The sequence below is a fragment of the Arachis ipaensis genome, chromosome B9, assembly GCF_059453495.1.
Source record: "Arachis ipaensis isolate K30076 ecotype BB chromosome B9, ASM5945349v1, whole genome shotgun sequence".
Taxonomy (NCBI): domain Eukaryota; kingdom Viridiplantae; phylum Streptophyta; class Magnoliopsida; order Fabales; family Fabaceae; genus Arachis; species Arachis ipaensis.
Window position 1 is genome coordinate 23315063 of NC_142444.1, and position 14480 is coordinate 23329542.

The following is a 14480-nucleotide window of genomic DNA, read 5'->3' on the forward strand; positions in this document are numbered from 1 at the left end:
CCTGGATGTCTACTTTCCAACGCAATTGGAAGCGCGCCATTTCGAGTTCTGTAGCTCCAGAAAAGCCTCTTTGAGTGCAGGGAGGTCAGAATCCAACAGCATCAGCAGTCCTTTTTCAACCTCTGAATCTGATTTTTGCTCAAGTCCCTCAATTTCAGCCAGAAAATACCTGAAATCACAGAAAAACACACAAACTCATAGTAAAGTCCAGAAATGTGAATTTAACATAAAAACTAATGAAAACATCCCTAAAAGTAACTAGATTCTACTAAAAACATACTAAAAACAATGCCAAAAAGCGTATAAATTATCCGCTCATCACAACACCAAACTTAAATTGTTGCGTGTCCCCAAGCAACTGAAAATCAAATAGGATAAAAAGAAGAGAATATACTATAAATTCCAAACTATCAATGAAGCAAAGCTTCAATCATATGAGCGGGACTTATAGCTTTTTGCCTCTTGGATAGTTTTGGCATCTCACTTTATCCATTGAGGTTCAGAATGATTGGCATCTATAGGAACTTCAGATTTCGAATAGTGTTATTGACTCTCCTAGTTCAGTATGATGATTCTTGAACACAGCTTCTTTATGAGTCTTGGCCGTGGCCCTAAGCACTTTGTTTTCCAGTATTACTACCGGATACATAAATGCCACAGACACATAATTGGGTGAACCTTTTCAGATTGTGACTCAGCTTTGCTAAAGTCCCCAATTAGAGGTGTCCAGGGTTCTTAAGCACACTCTTCTTTTGCTTTGGACCTTGACTTTAACCGCTCAGTCTCAAGTTTTCACTTGACACCTTCACGCCACAAGCACATGGTTAGGGACAGCTTGGTTTAGCCGCTTAGACCAGGATTTTATTCCTTTAGGCCCTCCTATCCACTGATGCTCAAAGCCTTGGGATCCTTTTTATTTGCCTTTGCCTTTTGGTTTTAAGGGTTATTGGCTTTTTCTGCTTGCTTTTTCTTTTTCTTTCTATATTTTTTTTCTATATTTTTTTTTCGCCCCCTTTTTTTCTGCAAGCTTTGTTCTTTGCTGCTTTTTCTTGCTTCAAGAATCATTTTTATGATTTTTCAGATTATCAAATAACATGTCTCCTAGTCATCATTCTTTCAAGAGCCAACATATTTAACATTCTTAAACAACAACTTCAAAAGACATATGCACTGTTCAAGCATTCATTCAGGAAAACAAGAAGCATTGTCACCACATCAATATAATTAAACTAAGTTCAAGGATAAATTCGAAACTCATGTACTTCTTGTTCTTTTGAATTAAAACATTTTTCATTTAAGAGAGGTGATGGATTCATAGGACATTTATAACTTTAAGACAAAGTTACTAACTACTAATGATCATGTAATGAAGACACAAACATAGATAAGCACATAACATAGAAAACGAAAAACAGAGAAAGTAAGAATAAGGAATGAATCCACCTTAGTGATGTCCTTGAGCTCTCTATGTCTCTTCCTTGTCTTTGTTGCTCCTCCTTCAGTGCTTTTAGATCTTCTCTGATTTCATGAAGGATGATAGAGTGCTCTTGATGTTCCACCCTTAGTTGCTTCCAATAATTGTGTGGAAGAAAATGTATCCCTTGAGGTATCTCAGGGATCTCTTGATTTGCAGTCAAATATTCTACCACTGAGCTATAGACCCTTGATGGAAGCTTTTGTCTTCCCTTTCCTCCTTCTAGAGGTTTCTCTGGCCTTAGGTGCCATCAATGGTTATGGAAAAAACAAAAAAGCTATGCTTTTACCACACCAAACTTAGAATGTTGCTCGTCCTCGAGCAAAAGAAGAAAGAATAGAAGAATAAGAAGAAGATATGGAGGACATGGATGGGAGTGTGTATTCGGCCATATGGGTGGGATTGGGTGGGAGAGAGATGTTGATGAATTTGAGGGTAGTGGGTGTATGGATGTGAGTGGTAAATGGAAAACAGAAGGGATGATCATGAATGGAAAGAGAGATGATGAGGTAGGTGGGGATCCTGTGGGGTCCACAGATCCTGAGATGATCCTGTGGGGTCCACAAATCCTGAGGTGTCAAGGCATTTACATCCCTGCACCAATTTAGGCATGTAAAACGCCCTTGCACACAACTCTGGGCGTTCAGCGCCAGGTTGGTGCCAATTTTGGGCGTTCAACGCCCCTTTGCTGCCATTTCTGGCGTTGAACGCCAGAACCATGCTTGTTCTGGGCGTTCAGCGCCAGGATGCTCCCATTCTGGGCGTTCAGCGCCAGAACTATGCTCTGTTCTGGCGTTTGAACGCCAGACAGATGCTCCTCCAGGGTGTGATTTTTTCTTCTGCTGTTTTTGATTCCGTTTTCAATTTTTATATTTATTTTGTGACTCCTCATGATCATGAACCTAAGAAAACATGACAAACAATAAAAATAAGAATTAGATAAACATTGGGTTGCCTCCCAACAAGCGCTTCTTTAATGTCAATAGCTTGACAGTGGGCTCTCATGGAGCCTCACAGATGTGCAGAGCTTTGTTGAAACTCTCCAACACCATACTTAGAGTTTGGATATGGGAGTTCAACACCAAACTTAGAGTTTGGTTGTGGCCTCCCAACACCAAACTTAGAGTTTGACTGTGGGGGCTCTGGTTGACTCTGCTTGGAGAGAAGCTTTTCATGCTTCCTCTCCATGGTTGCAGAGGGAGATCCTTGAGTTTTGAATACAAGGGAGTTCTCATTCCATTGAAGGACTATTTCACCTCTGTCAACATCAATCACGGCTCTTGCTGTGGCCAGGAAAGGTCTTCCTAGGATGATGGATTCATCCTCTTCCTTTCCAGTATCCAGGACTATGAAATCAGCAGGGATGTAAAGGCCCTCAACCTTTACTAATACATCTTCTACTTGTCCATAAGCCTGTTTTCTTGAGCTGTCTGCCATCTCCAGTGAGATTTTAGCAGCTTGCACCCCATAGATTCCCAGTTTCTCTATTACAGAGAGGGGCATGAGGTTTATTCCTGAACCAAGGTCACACAGAGCCTTAAAGATCATGGTGCCTATGGTACAGGGTATGATGAACTTTCCAGGATCCTGTCTCTTCTGAGGCAATGTCAGTTGATCCAGATCACTTAGTTCATTGATGAACAAGGGAGGTTCAACTTCCCAAGCATCAATGCCAAACAATTTGGCATTCAGCTTCATGATTGCACCAAGAAACTTGGCAGTTTGCTCTTCAGTGACATCCTCATTCTCTTCAGAAGAGGAATACTCATCAGAGCTCATGAAGGGTATAAGGAGGTTCAATGGAATCTCTATGGTCTCTAGATGAGCCTCAGAGTCCTTTGGTTCCCCAGAGGGAAGCTCCTTATTGATCACTGGATGTCCCAGGAGGTCTTCCTCCTTGGGATTCATGTCCTCTCCTCTCCTCACAGGTTCGGCCATGGCGCTTATGTCAATGGCCTTGCACTCTCCTTTTGGATTCTCTTCTGTATTGCTTGGGAGAGTACTAGGAGGGATTTCAGTGATCCTTTTACTCAGCTGGCCCACTTGTGCTTCCAGATTTCTAATGGAAGACCTTGTTTCATTCATGAAACTTACAGTGGCCTTAGAGAGATCAGAGACTAGATTTGCTAAATTAGAAGCATTTTGTTCAGAGTTCTCTGTCTGTTGCTGAGTTGATGATGGAAAAGGCTTGCTATTGCTAAACCTGTTTCTTCCACCATTATTAAAGCCTTGTTGGGGCTTTTGATCCTTCCATGAGAAATTTGGATGATTTCTCCATGTTGAGTTATAGGTGTTTCCATAAGGTTCACCTAAGTAATTCACCTCTGCTATTGCAGGGTTCTCAGGATCATAGGCTTCTTCTTCAGAAGATGCCTCTTGAGTACTGTTGGATGCAGCTTGCATTCCATGCAGACTCTGAGAAATCATATTGACTTGCTGAGTCAATATTTTGTTCTGAGCCAATATGGCATTCAGAGTATCAACCTCAAGAACTCCCTTCTTCATAGGCGTCCCATTGATTACAGGATTTCTTTCAGAAGTGTACATGAACTGGTTATTAGCAACCATGTCAATGAGTTCTTGAGCTTCTGCAGGCGTTTTCTTTAGGTGAATGGATCCACCTGCAGAAGTGTCCAGTGACATCTTTGATAGCTCAGATAAACCATCATAGAATATATCCAGGATGGTCCATTCTGAAAGCATGTCAGAAGGACACTTTTTGGTCAACTGTTTGTATCTTTCCCAAGCTTCATAGAGAGATTCACCTTCTTTCTGTCTGAAGGTTTGAACATCAGCTCTAAGCTTGCTCAGCTTTTGAGGAGGAAAGTACTTGGCTAAGAAAGCCGTGACCAGCTTATCCCAAGAGTTCAGGCTGTCTTTAGGTTGAGAATCCAACCATAATCTAGCTCTGTCTCTTACAGCAAAAGGGAAAAGCATGAGCCTGTAGACTTCAGGATCTACTCCATTAGTCTTAACAGTATCACATATCTGCAAGAATTCAGTTAAGAACTGAAAAAGATCTTCAGATGGAAGTCCATGAAACTTGCAGTTCTGCTGCATCAGAGAAACTAATTGAGGTTTCAGCTCAAAGTTGTTTGCTCCAATGGCAGGAATGGAGATGCTTCTTCCATATAAATTGGAATTAGGTGCAGTAAAGTCACCAAGCATCCTCCTTGCATTATTATTATTTTCGGCTGCCATCTCCTCTGCCTGTTCGAAAATTTCTGAAAGGTTATCTCTGGATTGTTGTATTTTAGCTTCTCTTAATTTTCTCTTTAGAGTCCTTTCAGGTTCTGGATCTGCTTCCACAAGAATGTTCTTATCCTTGCTCCTGCTCATATGACAAGGAAGAATGGCCAGAAAAATGATAATAATAATAGAGATCCTTTATACCACAGTATAGGGATCCCTTTGTGAGTGGAAGAGAAGGGGGAGACAAAGAATGTGATGTAAAGGAAGAAATGCAACTGTACGAATGGAAGAGATGTGAGATGAGATGTTAGGATATGAATGAATAAATAGAATAGGATGAGAGAGAGAGAGGGAATTTTCGAAAATTATTTTTGAAAAGGAGTTAGTGATTTTTGAAAATTGGTTTTTGAAAATGTGTTAGTAATTTTCGAAAATTAAGATTTAAAAATTAAAATAATTAATAAATTAAAAAGAAATTTTGAAAAAGGGGAGAGATATTTTCGAAAAATGAGAGAGAGAGAGTTAGTTAGGTGGTTTTGAAAAAGTTAAGAAACAAACAAAAAGTTAGTTAGTTAGTTGAAACAAATTTTGAAAAGATAGGAAGTTAGGAAGTTAAAAAAGATATTTTAAAAAGATATTTTTGAAAAAGATGAGAAGATATTTTTGAAAAGATATGATAGAAATTAGTTTTGAAAAAAAAAGATTTGATTTTTAAAATCTCAATTAATGACTTGATTCACAAGAAATCACAAGGTATGATTCTAGAACTTAAAGTTTGAATCTTTCTTAACAAGCAAGTAACAAACTTCAAATTTTTGAATCAAAACATTAATTGATTATGTTATTTTTGAAAATTTGATATAAAAATAAGAAAAATATTTTTGAAATTTTCGAAAATAACTAAGAATTTTGAAAAAGATTTGATTTTTGAAAAAGATAAGATTTTCAAATTGAAAATTTGATTTGACTCATAAGAAACAACTTGATTTTAAAAACTTTTGAAAAAGTCAATCCAAATTTTCGAATTTGATGAGAGAAAAAGGGAAAGATATTTTTTTTTTTGATTTTTTTGAATTTTTATGAAAACATGAAAATTATGCAATGCATGAAATTTTTAGATCAAAACAATGAATGCATGCAAGAATGCTATGAATGTCAAGATGAACACCAAGAACACTATGAAGAACATGATGAACATCAAGAACATATTTTTGAAAAATTTTTAATGCAAAGAAAACATGCAAGACACCAAACTTAGAATTCTTTAATGCTTAGACACTAAGAATTCAAGAATGCATATGATAAACATGAAAAGACACAAAACAAAAAATCATCAAGATCAAACAAGAAGATTTACCAAGAACAACTTGAAGATCATGAAGAACACTATGAATGCATGATATTTTCGAAAAAATGCAAGATGCATATGCAATTGACACCAAACTTATAATATGACTCAAGACTCAAACAAGAAACACAAAATATTTTTGATTTTTATGATTTTCTGATTTTTTTGGATTTTTTTCGAAAATTATATGAAAAAGAAAAAATAAGGATTCCAAAAATTTTTAATATGAATTCCAGGAATCTTGCATTCTTAGTTTAAAGCTTCAGTCCAGGAATTAGACATGGCTCACTAGCCAGCCAAGCTTTCAATGAAAGCTCCGGTCCAAAACACTAGACATGGCCAATGGCCAGCCAAGCTTCAGCAGGTAGATCAGGAACAGTAGCAGGTGGATTAGCTCCAACTAGCTTGCTCTTGATAACAAATTGCAAGCCTCAGTCCAAAAGAATTTAGACATGGCTTTACAGCCAGCCAGGCTTCACATGCTTCATGAAACACTAGAATTCATTCTTAAAAATTTTGAATAAAATTTTGAAAACATTTTTATTTTTTTTTTCGAAAACAAAAGAGAAATTTTTTTTTTTGAAAATATTTTTGAAAGATTTTTGAAAAGAAAACGAAAAGAAAGTTACCCAATCTGAGCAACAAGATGAACCGTCAGTTGTCCAAACTCGAACAATCCCCGGCAACGGTGCCAAAAACTTGGTGCACGAAATTGTGATGTCCAGGCTCAAACAATCCCCGGCAACGTGAGCAACTTGGTGCTCTGATCTCAATACATAATTGTCACAACTTCGATACAACTAACCAGCAAGTGCACTGGGTCGTCCAAGTAATACCTTACGTGAGTAAGGGTCGAATCCCACGGAGATTGTTGGTATGAAGCAAGCTATGGTCACCTTGTAAATCTCAGTCAGGCGGATATAAAGTGATAATGTTGTTTTCGAATATTATATAATAAAATAGGGATAGAGATACTTATGTAAATCATTGGTAGGAATTTCAGATAAGCGAATGGAGATGCTTTTCGTTCCTTTGAACCTCTGCTTTCCTGCTATCCTCATCCAATCAATCTTACTCCTTTCCATGGCTGGCTTTATGCAAGGGCATCACCGTTGTCAGTGGCTACATCCCCTCCTCTCAGTGAATAATATGCTCACGCACCCTGTCACGGCACGGCTATTCATCTGTCGGTTCTCGATCATGCTGGAATAGGATTCACCCTCCTTTTGCGTCTGTCACTAACGCCCAACAATCGCGAGTTTGAAGCTCGTCACAGTCATTCAATCATTGAATCCTACTCAGAATACCACAGACAAGGTTTAGACCTTCCGGATTCTCTTGAATGCCGTCATCATTCTAGCTTACGCCACGAAGATTCTGGTTAGGAGATCTAAGAGATACTCATTCTAGCTTAATTCATGTAGAACAGAAGTGTTTGTCAGGCACGCGTTCATAAGGGAGAAGGATGATGAGCGTCACACATAATCATCACCTTCATCACGTTCTTTGGTGCGAATGGATATCTTAGAAGCGAAATAAGATGAATTGAATAGAAAACAGAAGTACTTTGCATTAATCTTTGAGGAACAGCAGAGCTCCACACCTTAATCTATGGAGTGCAGAAACTCTACCGTTGAAAATACATAAGTGAAAGGTCCAGGCATGGCCGAGATGGCCAGCCCCCTTGATCTAAGAACAATGCGTTCAAAGATGGTCAAAAAGACGTCTAATACAATAGTAAGAGGTCCTATTTATAATAAACTAGCTACTAGGGTTTACATGAGTAAGTAATTGATGCATAAATCCACTTCCGGGGCCCACTTGGTGTGTGTTTGGGCTGAGCCTGAGTGTTGCACGTGCAGAGGCCATTTGTGGAGTTGAACGCCAGTTTCTGTGCCAGTTTGGGCGTTCAACTCTGGTTTTGGATCCTTTTCTGGCGCTGGACGCCAGATTTGGGCAGAAGACTGGCGTTGAACGCCAGTTTACGTCATCAATTCTTGGCCAAAGTATGGACTATTATATATTGCTGGAAAGCCCTGGATGTCTACTTTCCAACGCAATTGGAAGCGCGCCATTTCGAGTTCTGTAGCTCCAGAAAAGCCTCTTTGAGTGCAGGGAGGTCAGAATCCAATAGCATCAGCAGTCCTTTTTCAACCTCTGAATCTGATTTTTGCTCAAGTCCCTCAATTTCAGCCAGAAAATACCTGAAATCACAGAAAAACACACAAACTCATAGTAAAGTCCAGAAATGTGAATTTAACATAAAAACTAATGAAAACATCCCTAAAAGTAACTAGATTCTACTAAAAACATACTAAAAACAATGCCAAAAAGCGTATAAATTATCCGCTCATCAGTAACCATCTAGCACATTTCTAGGGAATGAAACGCAAGGGCTGATTTTCTCTCAAAACTGGCAAGTACCAAATCAGTCCCAAGAAGCCGATCATTGATCCAGGAGGTTATTATGATGCCATCCATCTCAGTTGCGACCTCGGTCGACCTCCCCATCACAAGCTAGCACTCTTGGACCTTCCCAATTCTTCCCAATTCTCCCTATCAAAAGCGGGAAGCAGTGAAGTACACCACAATAGCAAGGCAATTATACAAGCGCAGACTATCACAACCCCTTCTCAAATGCATAGAACCCGGTGACACGGACAACATACTTTGCGAAATTTATGAAGGATGTTACGGCCATCATGTGAGGGGAAAAATCTTGGCTCAAAAGGTTATCCGAGCAGGGTATTTTTGGCCCTCCATCATAAAATACTCCCTCCAACTAGTCAAAAATTGTGACAAGTGCCAAATCCACGCCGATCTCCACCAGGCCGCCCCTCATCAACTCAGCGTCATAATGGCAGACCGGCCTTCCAAAACCTAGAAAATCGACCTCGTCCCTTCCCCACGGCTCCTGGGTAGCTTTGGTACCTCATAGTCGCTACGACTACTACACCAAGTAGATCAAAGCTGAGGCCTTAGCCACTATCACGGCCCCCCAGTGTCGGAAGTTCTTCTGGAGACAAGTTATAACCCGATTCAGAATTCTTGAGATCATGATCACGGGCAACGGGACCCAATTTGCGGACAAACAATTCAAGGAATTCTTTGAAGGTCTCGGCGTCTCACAATAGTTCAGTTCGGTAGAGCATCCACAAACAAACGGACAAGTAGAAGTGGCCAATAAAATAATAGTAAAGGGCCTCAAAAAGCAACTAGACGAGGCCAAGGGGTTATGGGCTGAAGAACTCAGATCCGTCCTCTTGTCGTACTGGACCTCCCCCAATCCTCAACCGGAGAAACCCCCTTTCGGCTAACATAAGAGGCCGTCATCCCAGTATAAGTCGGGGATCCTATTCCATGGAGAACCGTGGGAGGAAATGAAGAAGAAGTAGAGTGGAACCTCGCGGATGAGGCCAGGAGCATAGCACACCTACGGGAGCTATCCCTAAAACAAAGGATAAGCTTAAGGTACAATCGTAGCATGATGCGACGAAACTTCAGACCAGGAGACCTTGTCTTACAACAAAACGACATCCACCCCTACCCCTGGAGAAGGGAAGCTCACGTCCAACTGGGAGGGCCCCCTACCGGATCAAGACGGTAATTGGGAAAGGAGCTTATAAGCTATAACGATTAGACGAGATTGAGCTTTTGAGATCTTGGAATGCCACCAACATGCGGCGCTACTACACGTAGGAGCATCCTCCCAAGCGACAAGAATCAAAGTCGTTTAGATTATCTTTTATTTTCCTTCATTGTTTAAGTTTGTTTATTGTTTTATCGCATATTTTCCTTATCGGACACTCTTTTCTACCCACATTAGGAGGTTTTAACGAGGCCAACCTTTAAATTAAATTTATTTTTACATTTTCTCTCCAAAGCATTCCCCAACCGACGGCACGAATAAACACGGCTATCCCTGGGGACCGATCACCTTCGAGGCCAAAACACGGATAATACACAAAATTAAATAAGTATCTAACACGGCCCACCAAAAGACCACAAAGTGCCACGATAGTTCTAAAGCTCAATATCATAGTATATAGTCAAGAATATAATATGCTAGAAGCCCAATGAAGGAATAAAGCTCAAAGACACAAAAAACAGAGATACAAAAGCGCGAAGCATTCACACACGATAACTAAATGCATAAAGGTAAGAAAAGGATCATAGATACAAGATAATCAAGGTGTATATATATATATACAAAAGAGAACTAGTCACAGCCTGTGGAGTTTAGGCCTGCTAGCTCAAACAGAATACAACAGAGTTTTCGAAGTTAAACAGCAACATCCTGTCTCTCAAAGTAAGCCTCTAAGGCAACAAGTGCAATATACAAAAGTGAGAGAATACTAAAGTAAGATAAACAAAATACAAGAAATAAAAGTGATCCTCCGCTCTGTCACCATCTACAAACTCACCGAGGTGGGTTGCGACCTGCATATGAAAATCAACAACAACATATGATATGAGAACCGGAGGTTTTCAGTATGGTAACAGTGCCCAATAGATAAGATATAAGGTTCCGGGACGCCAAAGGCAATCCTAGAACTATAAACCAAAATATAAATATTCAACTTAAAACAAAACTTAAACCATAAAAAGGTTATCTAATTCTTAAGGAATTTCTAAACTAACAAATCATCACTGTCCCACAGCCTTCGCCAACCTATCCTCCATGCGATCCCATCGCCACCACCTACCGAACCTCCTCAATCCTAGCAAAAAACACAAGTAATGCATGCAAGTAAAGCACAAATAATATACATTTACATCAAATAATGCAATTAGCAAGTAAGCATGTTATACACTTAGGCAATAGATGCAAATAATCAAAGCAAACAGACACTTAAGAATGCATATGATGAATGTCTGCCCTATTGGTTGTGATATCACTTGTCGGTTCAACTGCCAACCCGACACATCCTCTTGGGGTGTCTTCTTTCGGTCGCGAATAATTGGTACCCCAAGGATATAGTGCCCGGCCCACTGTCCAGGGATATAGTGTCCAGCCCACTCTTGCGACTCGAAAGGATGCGAGTGGGATACTCAGTCTCAAACCTCACATCTCAACGTAAGCGGGATTAACCACCGTCCTTATGATGACACCGCAACCTCGACAAGCGGGATTAACCACCATCCTTGCTAGGCGCATAGCGACTTATCAATCTCAGTATATAAATAGTATATAATAAATCTCAGTGATCAGTGCTCATATAGCACAAGTCCATTAATACTGATTTCATCAATCTCATCAACCACAATCATTTATTTCCAAGTTCCAAACTCATCATCAGTTCTCAATATATTATCATCTCAACATTCTGCCAATCCACTCAAGTCATTCTATCCACAGAACTTCCCAAGCCTAAGTCATCGTCTTCTAAACTTATTAACAGAAAATATCTAAATTAAGTTACCTAACCCATCCTCACTAGTATCAAAGCCTAATCACAAGTTAAGAGTCTTAAATAGATTTTTGAGAAGTTTAGAAAGCTAGAGAAACCATTAAAATGTCAAAAAAACAAATTTTTAGTAAAACAGGGATCATGCGTACGCATGCCTCCTCTTGCGTACGCATGGGTGTCAAATTGCCCAAGTCGCGTACGTATAACCCTACCCGCGCACGCGAGAGTCTCAACCAGAATAAGCCTCCGTGTCGCGTGCGCATGCCAACAAGAATGCCATTCTCGCGTATGCATGCCAGTGTCACGTACACGAGAGTGCTTGGTAGCAGCCAATCCCCGCGTTTCGTGCACTGTCCACGTACGCATGACTTGAAAACCTTAGAAAAATTTTAAAAGTTGCAGAATTTAGATTTTTGTATCAAACTTCAAACGTGCATAACTTTTTCGTTTTAAAACATTTTCCATCCGTTCTTCTAAAGTCTTAAAGCTCTCGAACCCAACTTCTATTTACATCATTTCATCAAAATAGAGGATTCAGAACACAAGTTATGGCTTGTTGAAATTGGTTAAAAACAAGGTTTTACCAAATCTTACAATGTTTCTCTAGTTTTCCAAACTTCAATTCAAACCCAATCAACAATACCCCAAAATCATCATCAAAACACTACTACGCATTACAATTTACTCCTCAAATATACTTCAAATATTTTCACACCTATTTCACTTAATTTTCCATCTCTTCCACTCATAATTCAATAAAACTAATAATTTCCAAACCAAGAATACAATCTCAACAAATTTTGCACAATTCAACTCATCATAAGCATCATTCATCATATATCATTACCAATCCTCATTGACATCCATTTTTATCAAAACTCATCATCAACATTAATAATCATCAACATTCATCATCAATTCAATCCTATCCTAAGGTCCACTAGCCTAAGTTTCATGAAACATCACATATTAGCTAAAGGAAACCATAACCATACCTTAGCCGATTTTAACACGCAGAAAACACTAAAATTGACTTTCAAACAAGTTTTCATAAAGCTTTAGCCACCAAAGTTCAAATCCAAATGCTCCAAATCCACCAAGTCAACTCCAAATCAACATGTAATTACTCTAATATCATACAATACACCAAATTAACATTAGAGCTTGCCAAAACATCAAACCACAAGAGTTTTTGAAGTGACTTACCTCACTCACTATGGACTGGGACAAAACCCAATAATTTCTCACTATTAAATGGCACCTAAATAACCAAAATTATAAAATCTACTCAATAACTATACCCAAATTTTTTAAACTGTTAGGATAGAGGAAAGAGTATGGAATTAGAGTTCTTACCAACTTTGTTTAGTTAGAAAGGACAAACTTGGCAAGAGCTACGCGTGGTTGAAAACGGCATGCAAATCGGAGCACCGTAGCTCAAGTTATGAGCTTAAGAAGATGAAAGTGAATAGTGTTAATGGTGGTTCTCTCTTCTTCAAGCTCAGCTGGTTCCTCCCTTTCTTTGGTGTGTTATGAGCTGAATGAGTTCTTTAATTGGGTATTTATATGTTGGGCTTGTGACCAACTTGGACCCGGTCTAACTGTTTAATATTTTTGGTCCATTTGACCAAACTTTAGGCCAAAACCTTTAGAATTAGCGCCCAGTTTTCAACTTTAAATTTTTTCTTAAGTTTTTCTACAGTTTTATTTTCTCTCTCGCATTACCGGATACACTTAAGCCGGTACTGCCGGCTAATTTACTGGTACATATTTTTACGTAATTTTTCGCAGAAAATTACATTTTTCCACTCGAAAAAATTCATTGAATTCAAATCTCACCTTTAAATTTTCTAATTAATACTTCTAAATTTTTTGAACCTATTTTGGATAATTAAATTATTATTTTATTTTATTTAATTTAATTTTATTTTATTTTAAACGGTTATTAGCTTCCGGATCTTACAAGACGTTGGACATAACCCTAAAAAAGAGCTTGTACCTTACGTTTAGGCACAAATCACAATTTTAGATAACCCTCGCAATAGTAATCATTTTAAGATTTGTATTACATAAAGGAAATAATATATGTCACTTTCAAATTAATAAATCCATGCTTTTTTAATTATATATACTTTTTATTTTCTTCTAAATTACTCCAAAATTCTTATTTTTCTTATCTAAATATATGTAAAATAATAATGATTAATTGTTCAAAAATTTGAGAACTAATCAAAATCAAAGTTACAAATTTTTCCAATAATAATAAAATCACCACACACAATAACACTTGCATAATGTATCTCTTCTAGATTCAATAGCTTATCAATCCAACTAAAAAGCAAAACCATAAAAATCAATTATCCAAATCCAATAAGGAGAAACAACAATCCAACCACAAACCTAAACTAACCAAAATAAAAAAGTTTAAGAAAATAATAATAATCTTTAACAAAAATCACATGTTAGTTATGTAAAATTTTATTATCATCCTTCCCAAATCACAAAAAGCATCCAGAAGTTATAAACCTCATAAACCATAAAAGGCATTCATAAGTAATAGAATGAACCTATGCCTATTATCTAAGTGTTTGAAAAATAAATATCAATACTTATGGATGACAAACCATAAAATTTTATTGTCATCCTCTCTCAAATCATAAATAACATTCAATACTGATGAACCTCCTAAACCATAAAAAGCATCCATAAGGAATGACCCTAAACTTATTATCTGTGTTTGAAAAATAAACAAAAATACTATTTGTATGCCATCAAAATTAGTTACTATATATTTGTTGTGATTTCTTCTAAACCCAAGGTAATATAGTATGGGTTTACCCTTGATTAGGTGTTACCACCTTAGCCACCCATCAAGTAAAATAGTCAAAGTTTTTTCATTGGTCTTATACCGTAGTATATGCTTAGTTGTTTTCCTTATTGTAGTGTATACATCCTGTATTTCTCAATGGGGGTAATTTGAAATTTCACTTTTCACCCCTAAAAATAAAAAAGCCTTCATCTCTGTCTTTCATTCACCTACGATGCTTCCCTAGCT

At 38.1% G+C, this 14480-nt stretch overlaps 1 non-coding gene across 1 annotated transcript; it reads left to right on the forward strand.

Annotated features, from left to right (window-relative positions):
* Positions 1 to 4171: 4171 nt before the first annotated feature.
* Positions 4172 to 4279, forward strand: LOC148544024 (small nucleolar RNA R71). The gene has a single exon (XR_015901592.1). It is a non-coding gene; the product is annotated as a small nucleolar RNA R71 (small nucleolar RNA).
* The last annotated feature ends 10201 nt before the right edge of the window (positions 4280 to 14480 follow it).